This window comes from Thunnus thynnus, chromosome 17 (assembly GCF_963924715.1).
Source record: "Thunnus thynnus chromosome 17, fThuThy2.1, whole genome shotgun sequence".
NCBI classification, from domain to species: domain Eukaryota; kingdom Metazoa; phylum Chordata; class Actinopteri; order Scombriformes; family Scombridae; genus Thunnus; species Thunnus thynnus.
Window position 1 is genome coordinate 24752294 of NC_089533.1, and position 20583 is coordinate 24772876.

General features: G+C 38.2%; 1 protein-coding gene across 3 annotated transcripts in view; it reads right to left on the bottom strand.

Annotated features, from left to right (window-relative positions):
* carhsp1 (calcium regulated heat stable protein 1) overlaps positions 1-18668 on the bottom strand; it is a 33173-nt gene extending 14505 nt beyond the window's left edge. Inside the window, exon 1 of one of the 3 annotated variants that reach the window (XM_067616082.1) lies at positions 18447-18668. The gene's annotated coding sequence lies outside the window, so the exon portion shown is untranslated. Of the gene's footprint in view, positions 1-11613; positions 11638-13419; positions 13443-18446 lie in introns of those variants that run through there. The other 2 variants (XM_067616084.1, XM_067616083.1) reach the window with 2 other exon arrangements.
* Positions 18669-20583: the final 1915 nt, after the last annotated feature.

Sequence of the window (20583 nt, forward strand, 5' to 3'; positions counted from 1 at the left end):
GCAACTAACGATTATTTCCATTTTCGATTAATCTGTCAATTATTTCCTTGATTATTTAATCAATTAATTGTTTTGTTAATAAAAGTCAGGAAAAAACTAATCCACTAATTGTTGCAGCTCTAATGAGAAGTAGTGTATAAAATTGGAAGACAGGAATCTACAGAAAGCAGGGAAGTAAATATTTCTGTATGCAGGTACGTATATGCATGTGTATGCATGTATGTATGTATGCCAGTAGGCATATGTACTTTATATATGCAGGTATTCACTATATATGTATATATTTGTGCATGTCGATGTATACATATATTCTTGTGTAGGTGTACCTTTTCCATTTTGTGTCTGTATATTGTTTGCTTATTTGTTTTCTTTGTCTTTGTTTATATAGAAATATCAATAAAATATAAATTAAAAAAATATAATCAGTATTTGGAACAGTATGGGAGTAATATCAGTGTTGGTTCTGAACTATTTATGCAATTTAAGACAAATTGCCTTAATTAAACCAGTATCTATTTAATTATTATGAAATATATTAAAATTATATATATATATATATATATATATATATATATATATAAAACTGTGTGTGTTTGTGTGTGTATGTATATATACATATTTAAAAACAGTATGCAGTATTTTAGTATCCCAGTCATGTTTTGTATATGTGAAATGTGACATTTTTATGTATATATATATATATATACACAATGTATAACTATGATCTTGTATGAAATCTGTAGAAAAAAATTAACATTAACACTGGTATTGTATCCTCATGAACAAAGTATATTAATTACTCATTTTTGGAGTCACATGATGCAAAAAAGGAATTTCCCTGCAAAAAGAAATAAACATTCTACAACATGTCACCAGAGTCTGTTAAAATGCTCTAAAAACACCTAAGATGGAAATGTTAAGTCAGAACATGTTTTATTAAACACCTAATGATGGTCTGATGTCTGAGTGCTGATACAATATAATAGAATTTGCAGTTCTCAGCTTTACATCAACATCCCTGTACCAGTCACATACAAACACAGACATGAACTTCCTTCATGAAACTGCTCTTATGACATAAACGGATGTTATGACAGAATTCTTGATATTTGTCACATTTTATGAGGTTGGCAGAGGACAGGTAGGCAGGAAGACACAGATAGTGAGTAAAAGATGACAAACAGAAACAGAGATATGATTTGGGGTTAGCACATTAAATAACATTTAAGCTCCAGACTGGGATTTCATAACTTCATATTCTGTTTCATAAATGTTGATATTATATCTGAGTCAAACAATGAGAAAAAGGAAATGTGATTATTAGATTAAAATATTATGTAAATATTATGTAACAAGACCAAGAGTCCACAACCATGTTGGCAGGTCCGTGAGAATGTACTTAGACACAGCAGTGCTTTCAGCTAAATGCTAATGTCGGCATAGTAAGATGCTAATGTTTAGCAGATATAATGTCTACAAGGTTAATCATCTTTGTTTAGCATATTAGCATGTTAGCATATTAACATTTGCTAATAAGCATTAAAAAAACAATGGAAAAAGCATTCCTCCTCTGGGGACTGTGAATGTCTGTCCAAAATTTCACAGCAATCTATCCAGTAGTTGTTGAGATATTTCAGTCTGGAGCAAAGCAGCGGACTGACCGACCGACCAGTTGTCCAACAGACCCAGAGCCATGCCTCGAGCATGGCTAAAAAAAAAAAATCAGGCTTGAGCTGTTTAACTGTTTGTACTGTAATATCACTACTAGTACTGTAGTACTAGACTACACCACTACTATTACCACTACTACTACCACTACTATTACAATTACTACTACTATAAGAGTGGATCTGGGGCTTTGGCAACCACAAAAAAATTGCCTCTTTTCTTTTTATTTCCTTTTATATAAACACAGCATTGAATCCCTCTCATACATACACACACACACACACACACACACACACACACACAATAGCGATGCTCTTTATTATACTCACTCACTCACTCACGCACAGTTGTATTTCCATCACTTCAGAGGATATTACATTGACTTACATTCATTTCCTGGAGACTTATCTAACATTAACCATAACCACCACCTTAACCAAGTCTTTACCCTAAAATTAATGATTTACTTTAAGGGGACTTGCTTTTTGTCCCCATAATGGAGGCAAATCCCAACAACATGACTGTGTAAACAGATTTACATCCCCACAACGTGGGGAATACCTGAACACACACACACACACACACACACACACACACACACACACACACACACACACACACACACACACTAGATTAAACTTGTGTCCTATGGAATTTTCCATGATACTGCTCTCCGTCCACCAAACAACCCAAAGACCCTGCTGATGCAGCAAATACCAGCCCAGTGGGGAACAACACACACGCGCATATATACATGCACAGATAAGCTCTTAGACCAACACACACACACCTACACGCACACATGCACGCACGGCTTTGCTGAAGCAAAACACTACTCATGTGATGAGGCCATTGTACTGTACGGCCACAGTCTGTGCACAGAAAGGATAACACATTTCATAAATCCACTCTATTCACTGGTGTAGAGTTTCAGCCTGGTGCCTGATACAAGATTAAATCCATTTATCTAAAGCTGCATTCACAGAAAAAGGAATCTCAATTTTATAGTGGTGGTCTTTGACATTTTAAAAATCAGTAATTGCTCTTGTTGCTACCCTGTGTTACAGAGTTATGAAACAATAAAGATTCAACCTTCTGCTAGTTTACATTTCCTGTCCTACACACTCAGAGACTGGTGAGTATTCATTTCCACTGAAAGACGTTGAGGATTTGCACTGCTTTGTACAAGTTACAACGGTTTTCAATTCAATGAAGAGTAGAAGAACTGGTAGCAAGAACAGTGACAGAGACAAAAGTTAATGCTAGTGCCACTGTCAGGTCAAAATTTCAGTTTGTCCAAAACTTTCATTTATGCCCAAATAACTGCACAACTAACGACATTCCTATTGCCATGTGTCATTTATGCTCTAATGACCTAATGCTAGCACGCTAAAATACTAAACCAAGATGGTAAACAGTACACATTATGCCCGCTAAAAATCATCATGTTAGCACTGTCATTGTGACCATATTAGCACAATGACATTAACATTAACTTAAAACCTTAGTATAGCCTCAGAGAGTCAATAGCATGGCTTTATATTATGGCTGCAACTAATGATTATTTTCATCATCGATCAACCTGCTGATTATTTTTTCAATTGTCAATTAATCATTTAAACTATGAAAAAATATAGGAAAAAAAATGCTTTCACAATGTCTCAGAGGCCTTGGTGATATCTTCAAGTTGCTTGTTTTGTCTGACTAAGGCTGTGTCCGAAATCATTCCCTATTTACGATAATAGTGCACTACATTCACCCTCCGCCATTTTACTTGAGTGTCTGAATGCTGAGTGCATAAATATATCCACTATATAGATCCCTCAAGAATTCTACATTGGAACGAAAAAAGTAGTGTCTGTAGCATGTACACTACTTTCCGCTAACAATCCAACAATGCATTAAAGATGAGAAAACTACCATCACGCGAATCTATAGCTACGGTGCTAATGGTGATGACATAAAATGATGATGATTAGTTAGTGTCCGAAAACTTGATTTGCTGCTCATTATTGAATAAACTATTTAGTGTCTATTATATTGGGAGTAGTCAATGAGTGAAGAAGGGAGTATTTCACACACAGCCTAACAATCTAAAATGTTTTTAGAGATATAGAAGATATTCAATTAACTGTCATATGAAAAGGACAAAAACACATATTCACATTTGAAAAGCTGGAGCCATCAAATATTTGGCAATTTTGAAAAATGACTGACACAATCAATTGATTATCAAAATAGCTGCCAATAAATTTTCGGTCAATTGGCTAATCGATTAATCGATTAATTGTTGCAGCTCTATTTCATATATTAAGTTAGACAACCAACTGTGTTTGTACTTGTTTGTTTGTGTGGTTGTATGTTGGGTGTGATTGTAAATGTTTGTCTTTGTAAAGCGGTCTCTCTTGAATCTATAAACCTGTGTGTTGATAATCCACAGACACACTGGGGAATGGGAGAAAACCAAATTCAACTCACAAAAAGCTTTTACAGCAACTTCCATTCACTAAAGAATGTCACCTGACCACATTTATTATCAAACTGCTTTTTAGTCAATTAAGATAAAGGACAAAGAAACAGAAAGAGAAGGAAAAGAAACACAATGGTTACACCACAGCCATTATCATGCTGACAATCAAACTGAACATGCTAGACTACATGCTAGTGAATGCACAATAGGCTATCCGAATTTGCAGAGAGTATTACATCAGGTCACACAAAACAGAATAGTACAGATGTGAGTGTGCTTAAGTGGTGAGAAAAAAGCAAGAGAGAGCAGAACAGGATGACTGTGCAAGGAACTGAAACTTTAAACAAGATTAGCATTTTCATCATCTCTTCCCTCTGTCTCTTCACTCCAATCCCTCCCTTTCCCTCCAGCCTCTTTCATTCTCTATCATCTATGTCTCTCACAGGTTCACCCAGTTCCTCCCCCAAAAGGCAATGAAATGTCAACAAGGATAACATGACGCAAAAGCAACATAAGAAAAGAGAGATGAATATGAACAAACAATGGAATTAAAAGAGGGTTGTGGGAAAGTCTACTATAATTACATGTTGGAGGAACTCTACCCTACAGTGGAATTTTTTTTTTTTTTTTTTACTGTGGGTGAAAATCTTCCACAGGTAATAGGAGACAATACAGTCCCTTCTTTGTTTCTAAACTCCAGGTTACATTATTTTATGCTTAGGTATGCCCAAAGGCTACACACAGCAGTGAGAAATTCAAGATTTCAGTGCTGAAATATTTTTGTATGATGTCAGAAAAGAAATTTCTTTATCTTAGCCGTTGGTGGAGATGACGAAGAGGTTCATCCATCACCAGTGAATCCAGGTGTCAGTTCCCTCATATGCAACCCTACACCCCTCAGAAAAAAAATGACTAGATACCTAAAAGAAGGTAAAATTGTCTACATTTTTAAAAAAATGTATCTCTCTACATAAAGTTCTTATTTTCTCAAAGCCTTCTACGCATGGGCAGGAATAAAGGTTTGGTGGCTAAATACTAAATACTCTCTAATCTTTTTTTGTTAGAATAGTAGCAAAATGTAAGAATACTGAGCAAAAAATACTGGAGCCAGATGGACCAGCAGTTCATAAGTTCAAACTTAGTAAACACTTGCATTATAACTAGCCTAAGTGAAGATTTATGCATCTAAATTAAAATGGGTTACACCACACATGTATGCAATGATTACATGTTCCTAAATAGCTGCCAGGTGGAACTGTTGCGTTAGCTTACACTTACGTTAGCTTGCTGTTTAGATTGAAGGGTAAAAGAGTTAAAATGGAATATGGTTGACACATCTGACCTTATATTTCACAGTAAAAACACACTAAACCTCAAATTACAAAATGTTTTGCCAACATTAGACTAAATGACCAAATATTGTTGGTTAGTTCAGCTTAATTGGATATTTCCTTCTCACTGTAAATAGATAAAGGATTCATTTGTTAGCTTCTTGCATTAAAAAGGTTTCTGTGCAGTCTCAGATATTATGAAATATATAAAAAACAGCTGCTTAAATAACTAAAATATGAGGGAAAAGATGGTTCTTAACAGCAAGAGCTGATACCACTCTAATGTCTGTAGGGTGAACATGAAGCTACCAACAGGAGCTGGTTTGCTTTGCTTAGCACAAAGACTGGAAACAAGGGGAAACAGCTAGAAGTGTTATCATTTTGGGCCAAGGGAGAGAGAGGACTTTGAGCCTTTGTAGCTGGTGATCGCCCATTCAAAGCAGTGTCCTTCGTTGTTAAGCACTTGAAAAAGATGCGCAAAGTCGACGGGGGTTGTTAAGAGCTTCAGGCAGGTTATTGAGGAGCTGTATGCACTGACACAAAGAATGAGAGAAGCCGCTTTAGAGGATTTATGCAGCCACTGTTGAGAGCACTGAAGGCAGGAAGCATTAACCTTAAACACAGATAGCCTATTATATTGCGCTCTCTGTGTGCTATGAAGTCAGTGTGGGTGTGTGTGTGTATGGTTGCGTGTATCTGCATGCAAGGCCAAATATGATATGCGTGTGTGTGTGTGTGTGTTCACCCAACAAGAGATTCAATCTACATCTTACTTTCTGTGCATGCCATGTGTTGTAAGCGTCATCAACTGTCTTCCACTGAAAGTAACTATTATCCACTCATAAAGTCGAGGTCACTGAGTTCACAAGATTACATCATCCCGTAATCTGTGCTGTGAACCTCAGATCTCATTTTGAGGCAAAATGACAATGTTAACATGCTGATGCTGAGCAGGTGCAATGTTTGACATGTTTGCCATCTTAGTTTAGCATGTAAGCATGCTAACATTTGTAAACATTTGCTAATTGGCAGTGGACAAAGTATAATTGAGGATGATGGGAATACATTAGTTTTTCAAGTTATTTAGTCATAAAACAAAGTATTGGACAAGTTGAAATTTTGACCTGACGATGGTGCTGGTGGAGGACAAGTCAGGTGATTACCAAAGTCAGTTTTATTCATCTTCTGGGGACCATGAATGTTTGTACAAAATTCTATGGCTATCCATCCAATATTGTTGAAATATTTCAGTCTGGACCAAAGTGGTGGACCAACTGACGCTGCTATCCATAGAGCCATGTCACTAGCACAGCTACAATTAAACTTGTCAGAGTTCTCTGGTGGGCAAACTATGTAATGGAGACACTGTTTTTAAAATTACATTGGCACAGCTCATTTACATTAGACAACCAAGTACTATGAATCAGCATCAACTGTGCAAACCAAATTCTTTAGAACTCAACATTATACCACCAAGTCTGACGAGGCAAGAAACAAACAGGAAGTAAACAAGCCAACAGTTTAATCAGATTATTTACCACTTTTTATTATCTATCAGTTATAAATAAATCCAAAATAAGTGCACCCATAATGTCTGCAATAGTCCCTTATTAGGGAAAAAACAAAACAAAACAAAACAACACAAAAAAAACAGATGAGTGCATAACTATAGTAAATGCAGTACCTCAAGATTAAACTATGAAGTTGGGAAGTTGGAAAAATGGTAATATATGTTAAAGGTACACACTGAATAAATCAGCAGAGGGGTCAGAACACTTGGCATGGCACTTTGTAGAAGACTGAGGTGACTATACAGACAGTATCATTTACCATCGGTGTAACATGCAACAAACTAATCACAGTGTCATCTCTAATTCCCTTTAGAGATGCACTTGCACCTTGGCGGATTGATATTATGACGGCGCATTTGCTAAGTAGTAAGAAGGGCGCTTCTCTGCAGAGGAAATGGATCTGCTTGTGCACAAAGTGAAAGCGCACGACCCATAACGAGCACACTGCTGCTCCTGGACCCTCCCGTGGTCAGCCACAGACCACCAGTTTAAGGTCCTGTTCATTAATTTGTTGCCCATTTATTTTCGTTTGGTTTTTGAAAAGGTTTATTCTCTTAAATTACAGCTTTAGTTTCTTTAAAATCGTTTTGTTCAGTCATGGAGTAACAGGTCAAATCAGCAGGGTTTTAATTGCTGAAAGTATGGAAACCTGATCACTGTACTCTCAGAAATGTTAAAGAATATTTGTTAAATATTGTTCAAAAATTAAATCATTATTTTTAGTCATGTAAAGAATCATCAACACAGTTATCAGGACTTGATCAGCTCTCCAAGGTTCTCATCTGGCTGCTGGCAGCAGCTAGAAGCTGTGCAGATTTATTTCCTCATGTGTTCCTCATGTCATCATGTATTGATGCAGCAGGAAAGTCGATCTGTATTTGATCCATTGTTGTCCGCCTGTTGAAATACCTACATGTATTGCCATGATTTGGTCAAATAATTAAACAATTTAATCCATCATTACTGCGATTAGTTAATTCTGATAAATATTATGACTAAGCATTATGACATGTATTTTTAAAAATATATTAATATACATAATAATAATCTTTCACATTGTAATCCTTTTATTTCTTACCTTTTGCATGTTTGTGCACTGCTGCACATCCTGAGTGTGTGACAAGCAGAGTGTATGTTGTACACCCGCCTGTGTAGGCGCACATTACTGTCTTGATAATGTGCCCTTAAAATAACATAGAAACACTGCGCCATTGACTTAAGACTACATTTTTGTTGGTCAATAGCGCAATCGCTCTCTGCTTCCTCAAGATAGCAATGCGCCAACAATGCGCCTGACCACACCTTATTTTTAGACCAACACGCCCATGGGCGCACTGATGGGCGCAAGTGCCATTGCTGTTTTAACAACGTGGGCGCTGGATGGGAAAACGACAACTGCGTTGGTCTTAAAATAGCAAAGAGACTTGCGCTGCGCTTAGCACCACTCTGCACCAGGCATAAGATAGGGCCCCTTATGTTAAATATGTTGGTAGGATGAGAGTTCAATGCTCCCTATTTTTCATCAATATAATATTACTGAAAAGACATACTATTTTAAACCAAGTTTTCAGGAGCTTTAAGTGCCTGATCTATGTATTCTGTGGATGGGGACAATTCGTGTCATACATAAAAATCAAAAGAGGTAGTTCATTTGAAGGGATGTTTTATTCATATGGGTGCTTCTAGTGTAGAGTAGATGAGGAGTCAAAGCATGGCCTTTGATCAAATTATATTTACCACATCTATTGTTATTAACCTTTGATTTCATGGAAATTAATGTCCTTTCACCCGACTTGACACAAAGCAAAAATAATTAATGTTGTCTCTCACACACACAAGCACCTCAGCACACTGGCCTTCAACCAGCTCTGTGTCTTAAAGCTGAAATTCATAATAGCCATTCATTATTAGCTACACCCTGTTTTAATCCTGTCTGTCTGTATGAGAGTATTGGTGGAGCATTGTAAAATGTTAAAACCGAAACATCTATGCAGGTAACCTCCACACCACTACTGATGAACAATTTGTTGACTACCTTACTGGGAGTAACATCCATGATATTCTTGTATGCAAGCAATCTGGTCAGTTAAAGACATATTACTTGGGATCCCAGCATTGGCAAAATGAGATGTAAAATGCATGATATCAGACACTTGCACTGCATATCTTAAATTTTCTCCTTCCACTTTCTTCCATCTTTTCCTTTATTAATTCTGACAGTTCCGATCTCTCCTCAGGGTATCACAACAAAAGCTGCTGATTGCCACTTCCTGGTTTCAGCAGGAAAAAGGAAGCAGCCAGGTCTATTCCTGAGCAATCACCAGAGAAAGGAAACGCTATGGGTGTGATTTGGTTGTTTTGGAGTTCTCGTAAAGCCACTGTGTATAGGATTTTTTTTTAGCATTTAGTCTGTTTGACAGACGGTCGGTTGGCTCACCACTTTGGTCCAGACTGAAAATCTCATCAACTATTGGATGGATTGAGATTAAACTCGTCTAGACACTCATGGTGCCCAGAGAATGAATCCCACTGACTTTTCTTCTAGCACCACAATAAAGTTGACATATTTGTTTCTGAGTGAAATATCTTGACAACTATTTGATGTAATGCTGTGAATTTTACCACAGATACTTAAGGTCCCTTGAGGATAAATTCTAATGACTTACAGCATCATATAGCCTCAGAGAGCTGCTAGTATGGCTGTAGATGCTTAGTCTTGTTATAGGATTATTGCATTGCTGCTGGCTTGGCTGTGAAAGAGTGAGTTCCAAAAAAAAAAGAAAGTATGGGTAGTATGGAAGTGGTTTGATAACATTAAGCCTTGGAGGAAAAAGAGTAGAGGTGCCACATCACATATAGGCCACAAATGTCATCATGAATGAATGAAATTGACCGTGTGACAATATGAATCAAGATCAGATTCAGCTGAGATGACGACGATGTGTCACATTAATATGTAGGAAAAAAGAAAATCTGGGTTTTTACAAATTGGGGAAAGTCTAGGCAATGGTTTAATTAGTCATACTCAGGTGGGGATGTTTGAGGAAAAACTCAAGCAGGCCAAGCAGAGGAGTACAAGCAGACACAAGACTGAAGTTCAAGTAAAAGTTACAATGAGAAAAGATTGATGCACCTTGAAGAAAAAAAAGAATCGGTTCAATAAGTATACTTGCTGGAAGAAATATAGGCCTGTCTGTGGTAGCAACCACTCAACTGGGATCATAAAAAGGGTGTGTGTCTCATCATTAAAGGGTCTAGAACCACTGCTTTAGCCTTAGTGTTTTACAGGATTGCTGCTATCATGTTACACTGCATTACATGGTAAAACAGAGGCTGTGGTGAGCTGTTACAGAGCCATTAAAGCACTGTGTACACTACATCAGACAAATAAGACACTTGAGATGAGACAACTAAACCTGAAAATTACAAGAAAATTCCATCTCCTGTCCCGCCTACACTGCTATCTCATCAATCTGTACATTTCGCTGTGGTTAATTTGTAATACACTTAAATTTTTAATGAACCCATTTTCCCATATCCATATTTTCCACATCTACCTCTAGTTAATCATTTCTACTGTTTCTCAGAATTTAGAAAATTTTGCAAAACATTTTACATATAGATGGAGAAAGCAATGTGGAGCAACTTTTTAAACTTTATCACATCCTCTTCATTATTAAAATGCCAACTTTCCAACTCAGCCAAGTATAAGAACAAGCAATAATTCATCTTTCACCAAAAGAACTGTTTTGGTATTGGTACTGAAAGTCAGGTATTGTAACAGCACTAGCATTGAAACATTTTGAAGCCAAAGTGCATGGGTGTCATTCGAAGATGTGTGTAAGGCCATTTCTGTTGTATTTATTTTGAGTACAACATTTACGTATTTCTTCTTTTCCGTCATGAACCCACCTCCCATCAGGGGTTGGATCAAGCAATCAGCCACCTCAGTGCTCAGATCTACACAACGTGTTGTTGAGATTTGGTAAGTGTGTGCTTCAGTTAATCATAGCACTTTCGTTGCGTCGATCGGGAGATGTTTAATAGGGGTGTCACTTTTTATTCAAAATTTAAACTACCATTCAAACCAGAAAAAAAATATTTGATCTGTTTTGTTTTCAAAATTATCATTGAATAAGAATAACAGCTTATTTCTCGTATTCCAACGAAAGGAATTCCTAGAATTCACTGTCCGTGTGACCCATAACATGCACTGTTAACTAGGCTATTGTTCCTCTCTTTACTAATGACAATGAGGGAAAGCTAATTATTGTTAGCCACTTTTAACACATTCCACCGAAGCATTTTGGATTTGACACCATACATGGAAAAAGTGGGTGATAAAGTTTGCTGAGGCTAACGGTAACAGTAACGTTAGCTTGTCACTTAAGTGAGGCAGCGGAGCCACTGCGAACATGCTGGTCTATGGGAGGAAGGAACACAGCAATAACTGGAGAGTGGAAGTAAGAAGACAGAGTCGAGGAAAAGAAAAAGAGTAAGACAGAGAGAAAAGATGAGAGAGAGAGAGAGAGAGAGAGAGAGAGAGAGAGAGAGAGAGTCCCTCCATTCTTACTCAATGGTGTGCTTGTTACAGCAGCATCAACAACCGAGCTTCCCATCAGGCACTGGATCACAATGACTCCTTTCTTCTCCTCAGTATTGTGTTGACTAAGAATGAGACAAGATACTAATGTCCCTAGCTGGATGTTGAATGGTCTGGAAAGTGCAATTTACAGTCTTTTTTTTAAGTATAAAGGGCTTAAAACACAGACTTGTGCCACTTTTAAACTCAACTGACCATGAATTACTGATAAACTCACAGTGTCCATGTGTCATTTTAACCTTTAACTTTCAAAATATGCTTTACTGAATTTCACAATTGCCAGAAATGGAGAAAGATGGGAAATTGGGATATTGGGAAATCTTTGCTTTTTCTCTATCTGGACTCAAGCCTGCACCAGAGTGACAACTTACATTTTCACCGTGCTGGTGGGAGTAATGGACTAAGTAAATCATGGACCAAGACACAACCGGCAATTTAACCAACAACTGTTCCTCAAACAATTCTGAAGAACATGTGAGCGTGAAAAATCATTCCAAATTCAGAAAGGTATAAATGGATGAAAAAAAAGTAACTAAATATCAGACTTAACAATTACTTTACGAAATGTACAATGTTAACTACAATGAACTCTTAGGGTTTCTAATTCCTATGACAGTATAGCATCTTAAGTTGCAACCCACTGACTACAATTTATTCTTTGATCCGGCTGGATTTAACATTTTTAACCTCATAACCCTACAACTAATGTAAGATCTGTTGCAAACTGGCAAGGAAATTAGTGTTCACAATCTGGGTTGTGAAACCTCTCTATCCCTACATGTGACTCATCCTGTGGGCTGAATGACCACTTCCTATGGTGTCCTAACACTGACGAATGTTAGATCAATTACACACTGACCTTTGATGCACGCTGGAAAAAAACCTTCAAAACCAAATGAAAGCCACAGTTCATAAGTGGACACTTGAGCTGTGTGCTCAACACCGCAAAGACTTGAAAGGCTTTATTTTATCTGGCCACCGTACAAAAACTTCATCATCTTAAAGTATCTAAGAGATTGAGAAAAGAATTCACCATCAAGTCACCATCAAACAAAAGAGTGCAGCTTTCTCTGAACTGACCAGTTGTTTAGGAGACTGTTTGGATTTCAGCCACAAGTTATGATTTATCACTTCTTGTAGGTGAAGACTTCCTGCTGGTAACTTTATCTACACCAAAATATCATATAAGAAACGGTGTACCATCAATTCATTGGGATAAGATGCTTTTTGTATCTTCAGTGCAGTTTCAACACAAAACTGACTTTCTCCGAAGACTACATAGAAATGAGCTGAAAATGACACCACCTTCACATGGATGGATTATTGTGCTTGTAATAGACTTCTGTGCAGGTTTTGTGTTCTGATCTGTACTGTGTCTGCTGCAGACAGAAAAGCAGGACAGAAAACAAATGCAGTGACACCCACACAACCCATTTACAAACAATGACACCTGATCTCGTGCGTGTCCTGTACTAGCTTGTGCTATCGGGAGTACCATCACCCACCTTGGTTCTCCTTAACTACATGTAGATATGTTTACACGTCTTTTCCTGCAGTGTAATGCAACACCTCCAACGGTAACACACCTCAGGGCAACAAGTTAGAAGTTTTGCTCCAAAATGAGATGTCACACTTGACAAATGTGGCATCTTCAGAAAATAGAGTTCACGTGGATAATTACAGTGTCTCAACTGAAGACACAGCTGCTAACTTAAATTTCTATTTCAATTGTGTATGTATTTAAGTCTTTGGAAAAAGAAAAACATCTTTCCATACCATTTTGAAATTGTGGAATAATCCAATGACGTGATGCGGCTGGCGTAGGTTACACTTTAATGTTCCGCCTTGATGGTGGAAATAACTTAGAGGGGGCTGATTTAAAAGAGACTTTCGTTAGCTCTGAGTAGTGCGCAACACTTCTGTAAAGATGGCTGGAGACTGGTTTCAACACTGAAACTGGAGATGTGTGAAAAAAACACAACTAGTGTGTTTCTATTATTACAAATGCCAAATATACATGTTATGTTTTTTTAAAGCAAAAATGCAAAAAGCTTAAAGCTGTGTATCCTATTAACCAAAATGACGACATGCACTGTCCAACGAAAGCTAAAATAAAACCTACACTTTGTATAAGCTGTTCAGCTGTCTACATAAATAACTTTCTAGAGAGTCTACAAAGTTATTTATGTAGACAGCTGAACAGTTCTTAAATTCGTTCACGTTCACACTTTTAGGGAAAACTGTGTACTTTGTGTCTCACTACAGAAACTGTTCACTCACTGCATAAATCACTCCAAATGCTGGGAAAGAAGTAAAAAACTCCAGGCATCAGCATCATATATGTTTAATACACTTAGTTGATTAAATCATGGTAGAGAGTCGGGGAGACATTGGATTGCTGACCAGCTACACGCAAACACATTTTTTGATTTTCTGCTATACCCGGTAGGATATAATGGTTAGCCACGCTGGTTAATATCGCTTGTGCTAAACCAGACAGACACTGAGAGAAGCCAACAGGGCCACAAATGCAAAGCAGGCATTTATTTACAAGCAAATTAAGAGGATTATCACTTTACAATACTGGTTAAACAAAACGCGACCTTGTTTGGTGATGATCAAACAGTCATGTGTTTCCTAAAGTATAACCTTGAGTGATGTGGTGATAAGCACAGATATGCCTCCAGGAGCCATTCCAGTCATATTTCAGTTGTGTTAGTGGAATTTGCTGCTTAGGCAAACAGCAGGTAACAAAGGCGTGTAGATGTCTGCGTAAACTCACATGCATTTGGTTTCTGCACGCACACAGTTTGCAGAGGTGAGAGAAGATTAATAGGCCACAATAACTCACTCGTTTTTATCTCTACATATTTTCTCTTTAAATTGCCATTTGCATTTTGTTGTGGACTATTTTTTTCCCTCTCCACAAACACACAGACACCGCCATCAAACACTAATGTGGTTTTGTCAGTAGCTTCTTCTAGAGCTGAAACTACATGCTGGTTAATTAATAGGTTGATCAACAGAAAATTCATTGGACACTATTTTAATAATCATTTAAGTCATTTTTAAAGCAAAAGTGTGTAACATTATGTTGTTACGCATTATCCAGTGAGCGGATTTGCTGCTTTTCTCTGTTTTACATTGTAAATTTAAAACAGAGAAAATTAAATGATTCATCAGTTAATCGTGAAAAATAAGTGGCAGATAGATCCATAGTAAAAGCCCTGCTTTGTTACACACTTTGAAGACTTTTATTAATACTTTTGTGAAAATCTTACTTTAAGCTGCCTTAATTGACTCTAAAGACAGAGTCAAGACAATAGAAGAGGTAAAGACCATTTTGGTCTGGGCTAGGACTCTTAGCTCCAATGAAGTGAAATCTTCACAACAGCATTCAATAATATTTTAGACAACAGTGTGCTTCTACCTTTGAGGCAACTGTTCCAAAAAGAAATGATTTGGGAGTGGATGACTTTGACTTGCCTGCACAAAGCCCTTACCTCAACCCCATCCAAAACCTTTGAGATGAACTGAAACATTGACTGCGCGCCAGGCTTTATTAGAAATCTTGTGAAAAAGCCTTCCCAGAAGAGTGTAGGCTGTCATAGCAGCTGATTTATGTCCATGCTTTGCATGTTTAATTATAAAATATTTGGGTATCCACATACTTTTGGCCATGTAGTGTCCATCTCCTCTTCTCCCTTTTCCTCTTTCTTCTTTGCTGTTCCTCATTTATTTATTAAATCTATTTGCCTACCTGTTCACGTGTTTATGCTCACACTTCTCCAATTCAGTAGCTCTCTGTCAACCATCTCTCACCCTCCCACCCCCCTCTCTCTGGCTCTCTCATGATCATTGCTTTATTGCCTACAGCCAGAGCTCACAGGGGACTATTACAGCAAGATCATATTGCACACAAACATGTAAGGCCTTCAAAAAAAGCTCCATCTCCTCAATGCACAGCTGTAAAAGGCAAGGCCATAAACACCATAGCGAGCCTTTACAGTGGCGTAACAGCACAGTTAACAGCATCATAGATGATCTGAAAACAAGCATTTATGATGGAGTAGACAAATACGAAGACGTGTTTACAGATTGTGTGCCTGTGGTCTAGTAATGATTACTCACCTGCTTTTCTGCAGTGTCATGTAAGGCTGCATGATCAATCATTAATCAGCCTGCAATGAACTGACTTCTTACTGTATTCATTTTGTTGCCAAAATGTGAAAAAAATGCCATGAAGAAAAATGCCATCGGTGATCAGAAAACCTGGCAAAATTAAGAAGACAAACTGCAGTGCATTATATGGCCGGAAACAGTGGTTCCCAACCTAAGGGTAGAGGACCCCAAAAGGATATCATGAATATATAAAGGAGAACTGAAAGTGACCAATCAAAACCTAAACCTAAATGGTATCCAGGAGAATTAGATACCAGACTCAAAGACGGCACCCTGGTTATTCCTATGAAAGTTGCTCAGTGGCACATGAAGCCAAAAAATTGGCTTCCAGCTGTAAAGAAATTACCCAGATGTTGCTCACGCTTCCACATCTTTGGGCCCACAGAGCACGCACACTAGAGACCTTCGCTGGCCGAGCTGGCTGACTTCCATTTGGCTTTCTGCTCACTTGAATGCGTATAAATTGATTTAACTGTGCGACTCTTCTAGACTTTCCAAATGTTATCGGACGGAAAGGCTCAAATTCTGGTAATAAAACGAGTCATTTCGTGGGGGTTGTGACACTCAAAACATTTATTCATTGTTTTACAGCCGCTCCTTTTCCAATGATTGGAAGGCTTTTTGGGCCAGTGTGCATCACGAGCAAGACCCGAAAGTTATAATTATACAGTTTGGCCACTACGTCCCACAACCCAACACTGTTCCTTGGGGCTTGCACTACATGCACACCTGCTGCAGTTTACGGGACTGTGGTGACTTCAGGTGGCACCAATTTAATGTAGTGAATTTAATGGTCACATCTTTCAGAAGGACACACTGAAAATGACACACACGAATCTGTGCTCTCGCTTTGTGTTTATTGGTGAGGTATCATCTCTGGTTATGAGAATTGAAGTGCTGGGAATCAACAGTTTCCAGATTCTACCTAGTCTGTCTGTGCTTGCTGGATATGCTAGCTAGCAGCCGTCTGCAGATATCGCACTGATGTCTTGTAAAGAAACACAAACAGCAGCAGATCAATTAGTGAGCTGATTTTGCCTCTCTGTCTATGCTGAAACTGATTATTAAACTGGATGTGCGTTTAGCTGAAGCATCTGGTACTGACCATCAGTAGATATGTGGGATCAGAAAAGAAATATCTCAGAATGGTACAGAGCAGGTGTTGCTTCTTCTTAGTTTAGGTGATGATTAAGTAATTAGTCACTTCTGGCAATTTTCAATGTTCACTTCCAAAAATATTTTGATATTAGCTGTTATGATAGTCTACATTTGAGAAGTTCTTCATGGAATAAGAAGAATACAGCACTAAATGGTAAAATGGACCAAGGCCATGTAGGCCTATTCATCTGTTCTCACACTCATGTCTGCTAGAGTAAAACATCCACTGAACACTTGACATGGAAATATAAGTGTAGCCTTTAATCTGTCATAATATATAAGAGGCCACTTCACTCTCAGTCTCATAAATACCCCCAAACCAGCTAAAACATGCAGTGATATATCGTACATGCAGGTGTAAATCTGTCAGTTTGTTAGTCTGTGTGCAAATCTGAGGAGGGGGGTATGGGGGGGAGGGCAGTGGTGAGCTCAACCTGTTGGAGCCAACCACATCCTGAGTTTAACTGTGTCATGATATGTGTCACCACCCTCGATTAGAAATCTGTGAGGTTTTTTTTTTTTTTTTTTACCAGACACACACAAACAACCTCACTGACACTCATCCTTTGCCCACCACATCAGCTGATGTTTCTTTGTTTCAGCTAACAACAGGCCTGAATCAGGGCTCAAAAACAAGAGCTTCCCCTCCACCTCTGCTAGCGTTTGTGGTTAATGCACAAACACACACACACACACACACACACACACACACACACACACACGTTTACTTAGGTCACTTTTGGGGACATCACATAGACTTACATTAATTTCCTGGAGTATTATCCTAACCGTAATCACTGCTTGCCTAACCCTAACGGTCCCCAATCAACTGGTCTAGTCTAATTTGTCCCTGAAAGTAGCCTATGACTGACAGACAGACAGACAGACACACACACACACACACACACACACACACACACACACACACACACACACACAGTCCTCCTATAATGAGCTGCGGGTGGATACTGGCAACATATCCTACAGCTCTTAGCGCCCACAGAAGCTCATCATCCAGCACTTCATTAACTCAGAATGAGAGGTCTGTGTTGAGAGAAAACCTTTTCAAGTCTCTGAATGAACGCTTCTCTCTCCTCCTCCCTCTGTCTTTCACACACACAGCATCAGCTCAGACTTGTGTGAAGAGGTAATTGGATGACACAGAGTATACACACATATATTCTCTCTCTCTCTGTGTGTTGTTGGCTGGTGTCCCCTTGCTTGCCCCCTCCTCCCAAGGAAATGAACGCCAGGAAAACACAATCCGCAATGGAAAGAAAAGAGTATGGAAATCACTCAACTTGAACACCACTAGTAAGTTAAAAAAAAAGAGAAAGCAAGTGACAACCTCACCTCTTACTTTTGCCACAAAATAGCCTATATTTCTTGACTTAATGTGACTTCTCTTAAAACTTGACGACTGCTTGTAAAAAAAAAAGGAACTTAGCTGCTGCAGCACTCACCTTTCCGTCAACTTCACGACTGAAGGATGCTCTGGCGCCAAAGAAAACGCGTCCAACCAGACAAAAATAAAACTTTTAGAGGAGTCTTGTTGCGTTTTGTTTGCTCCTCCGCAGTTCAGGACGTGACAGGTACAGTGTTCTGTGTCCAAGAGTGAAAGCAGCGTAAATACTCTCTCTCTCTCTCTTTCTCTCTCTCTCCCCCCTCTCTCTCTCTCTCTGTTTCTGAATGGGCGTGCCTGCTTCCTCAGTGACGTCTTGCATTAGCTCTTTACCGTAATGGACGTTACAGTGCTCCCTCAAAAACACACAGTGTACCGTAAATAAAAACCGCAACCCGCAAAACTGCTAATATTCCCTTACAACTATAAATGTTGACAGTTGGATGTTGAACTGATTTTATGGAAGCACATGTCTGCCAGGAAAAGAAAAAAGGAAGTCATTAATAATAATAAAAAAAAATTAAGACTCAAGACTAAAAGTCATATAGCATGGCTAGCATGCTTAGGGCTAAAAACACTAGTAAGCATGCTAACATGCTCACATGACAATGCTATTGTTCACCATCTTTGTTTATAGTGTTAGCATGCTGAAATATTCTAATTAGTACTAAACACAAAGTACAGCTAGGCTGATGGAAATGTTAGTTTTGCAAGTATTTAGTCATAACCAAAGTACTGGACAAATTGAAATTTAGACCAGAAAAAGATGCCCTCCACTCAAATTTGGCTTATTGTTACTTCACTTGGATGTCTGAGCTTCATTGTACAGACTGATATTCAGAGTGAAGCCTATTTTTTTGCATTCATCTACTGTAGGCAGAAGGTTTGTCCTCACCTTTAAGTCTCAGTTAAATATGTGTATGTCTCAAATGATATCTTGACGCATGGTGATGCAGGAGAAGTTCAGTTGGTGCAGCTTTTAATACTGTGGACCACCGTATCTTGGTTGATAGACCTGAACAGTGGGTGGGAATCTCAGGGTCAGCCCTGCAGTGGTTCTCCTCCTACCTCTCTGACAGGTTTGCAGTTTCTGTTGGCAGCTTTGCCTCCTCATCTGAGACTCTGTATTGTGGTGTGCCCCAAGGTTCAGTCTTTGGTCCTATTCTGTTTGCCTTGTATATGCTTCCCCTTAGACAAATAATAAGGCACTTTAAAGGTATCTCCTGTCACAGCTACGCAGATGATATTCAATTATATGTCTCATTTAAACCTCAAAACATAGCCAAATTGTCAGTTTTAAATAACTGCCCAAATGCTATAAAAACTGGATGGCTGATAATTTCTTACAGCTAAATGCAGAAAAAACTGAAATCCCTATTTCTGTCCCTCCTAGTGTTTTCCCTAAGATAAGGGATGGTCTTGGGTCTCTCACGCCATTGGTTAAATCCTCCATAAGAAATCTAGGTGTCACTATGGACCAGTCTCTGACTCTGGACCAACATGGCAAGTGTCTGATTCGCTCTTGTTTCTTCCAGCTGAGTAGCACTGCAAAGCTCAAGCCCATTGTGTCTCAAGTGGAGATGAAAAATCTCATTGGATTTAAGATCTGTGGACACTATGGACACCTTTAAAAAGCAGCTCAAGAGCCATTTGTTCAGCCTTTGTGTATTTTTTCTATTTTCTGTTTATTCTGTTTTTATTGTTTTATGTCTTTATGTTGGTGCTTTATTTGCTTTATTTCCTCTGTGAAGCATTTTGTAATATCTCTGCTCTTGAAAGGTGCTATATAAATAAAGTTACTTACTTATGTACAGGCATGATTTGTGACATCACAATATTTTTTGGCCAATTGTCCAGTATGCCATTTACAAAAGTGTGATGTTGAAACTTGAAACCCATGAACCCAAACTTGAAAATCCAGTGGACATACATTGAGAATAGACATATTTGCCCAGCAGTTATATTTATATAACAAAAATAAACAAATATTTGCATACTCATAGATTATAGATTTTTTAAATGAGGGAGAAGCAACAGATGTAATTTTAAACATTTTAACCAGTTAATTGAACTTTTTTTGTGTGGAAAATGAATATTAGACACAAATAAACTTACAAAAACTTACAATTACAGTAACTTAGAATAGTAACAATTATCCTGAACAGTGGCAAGCCATCCGATAGTTGTTGAGACATTTC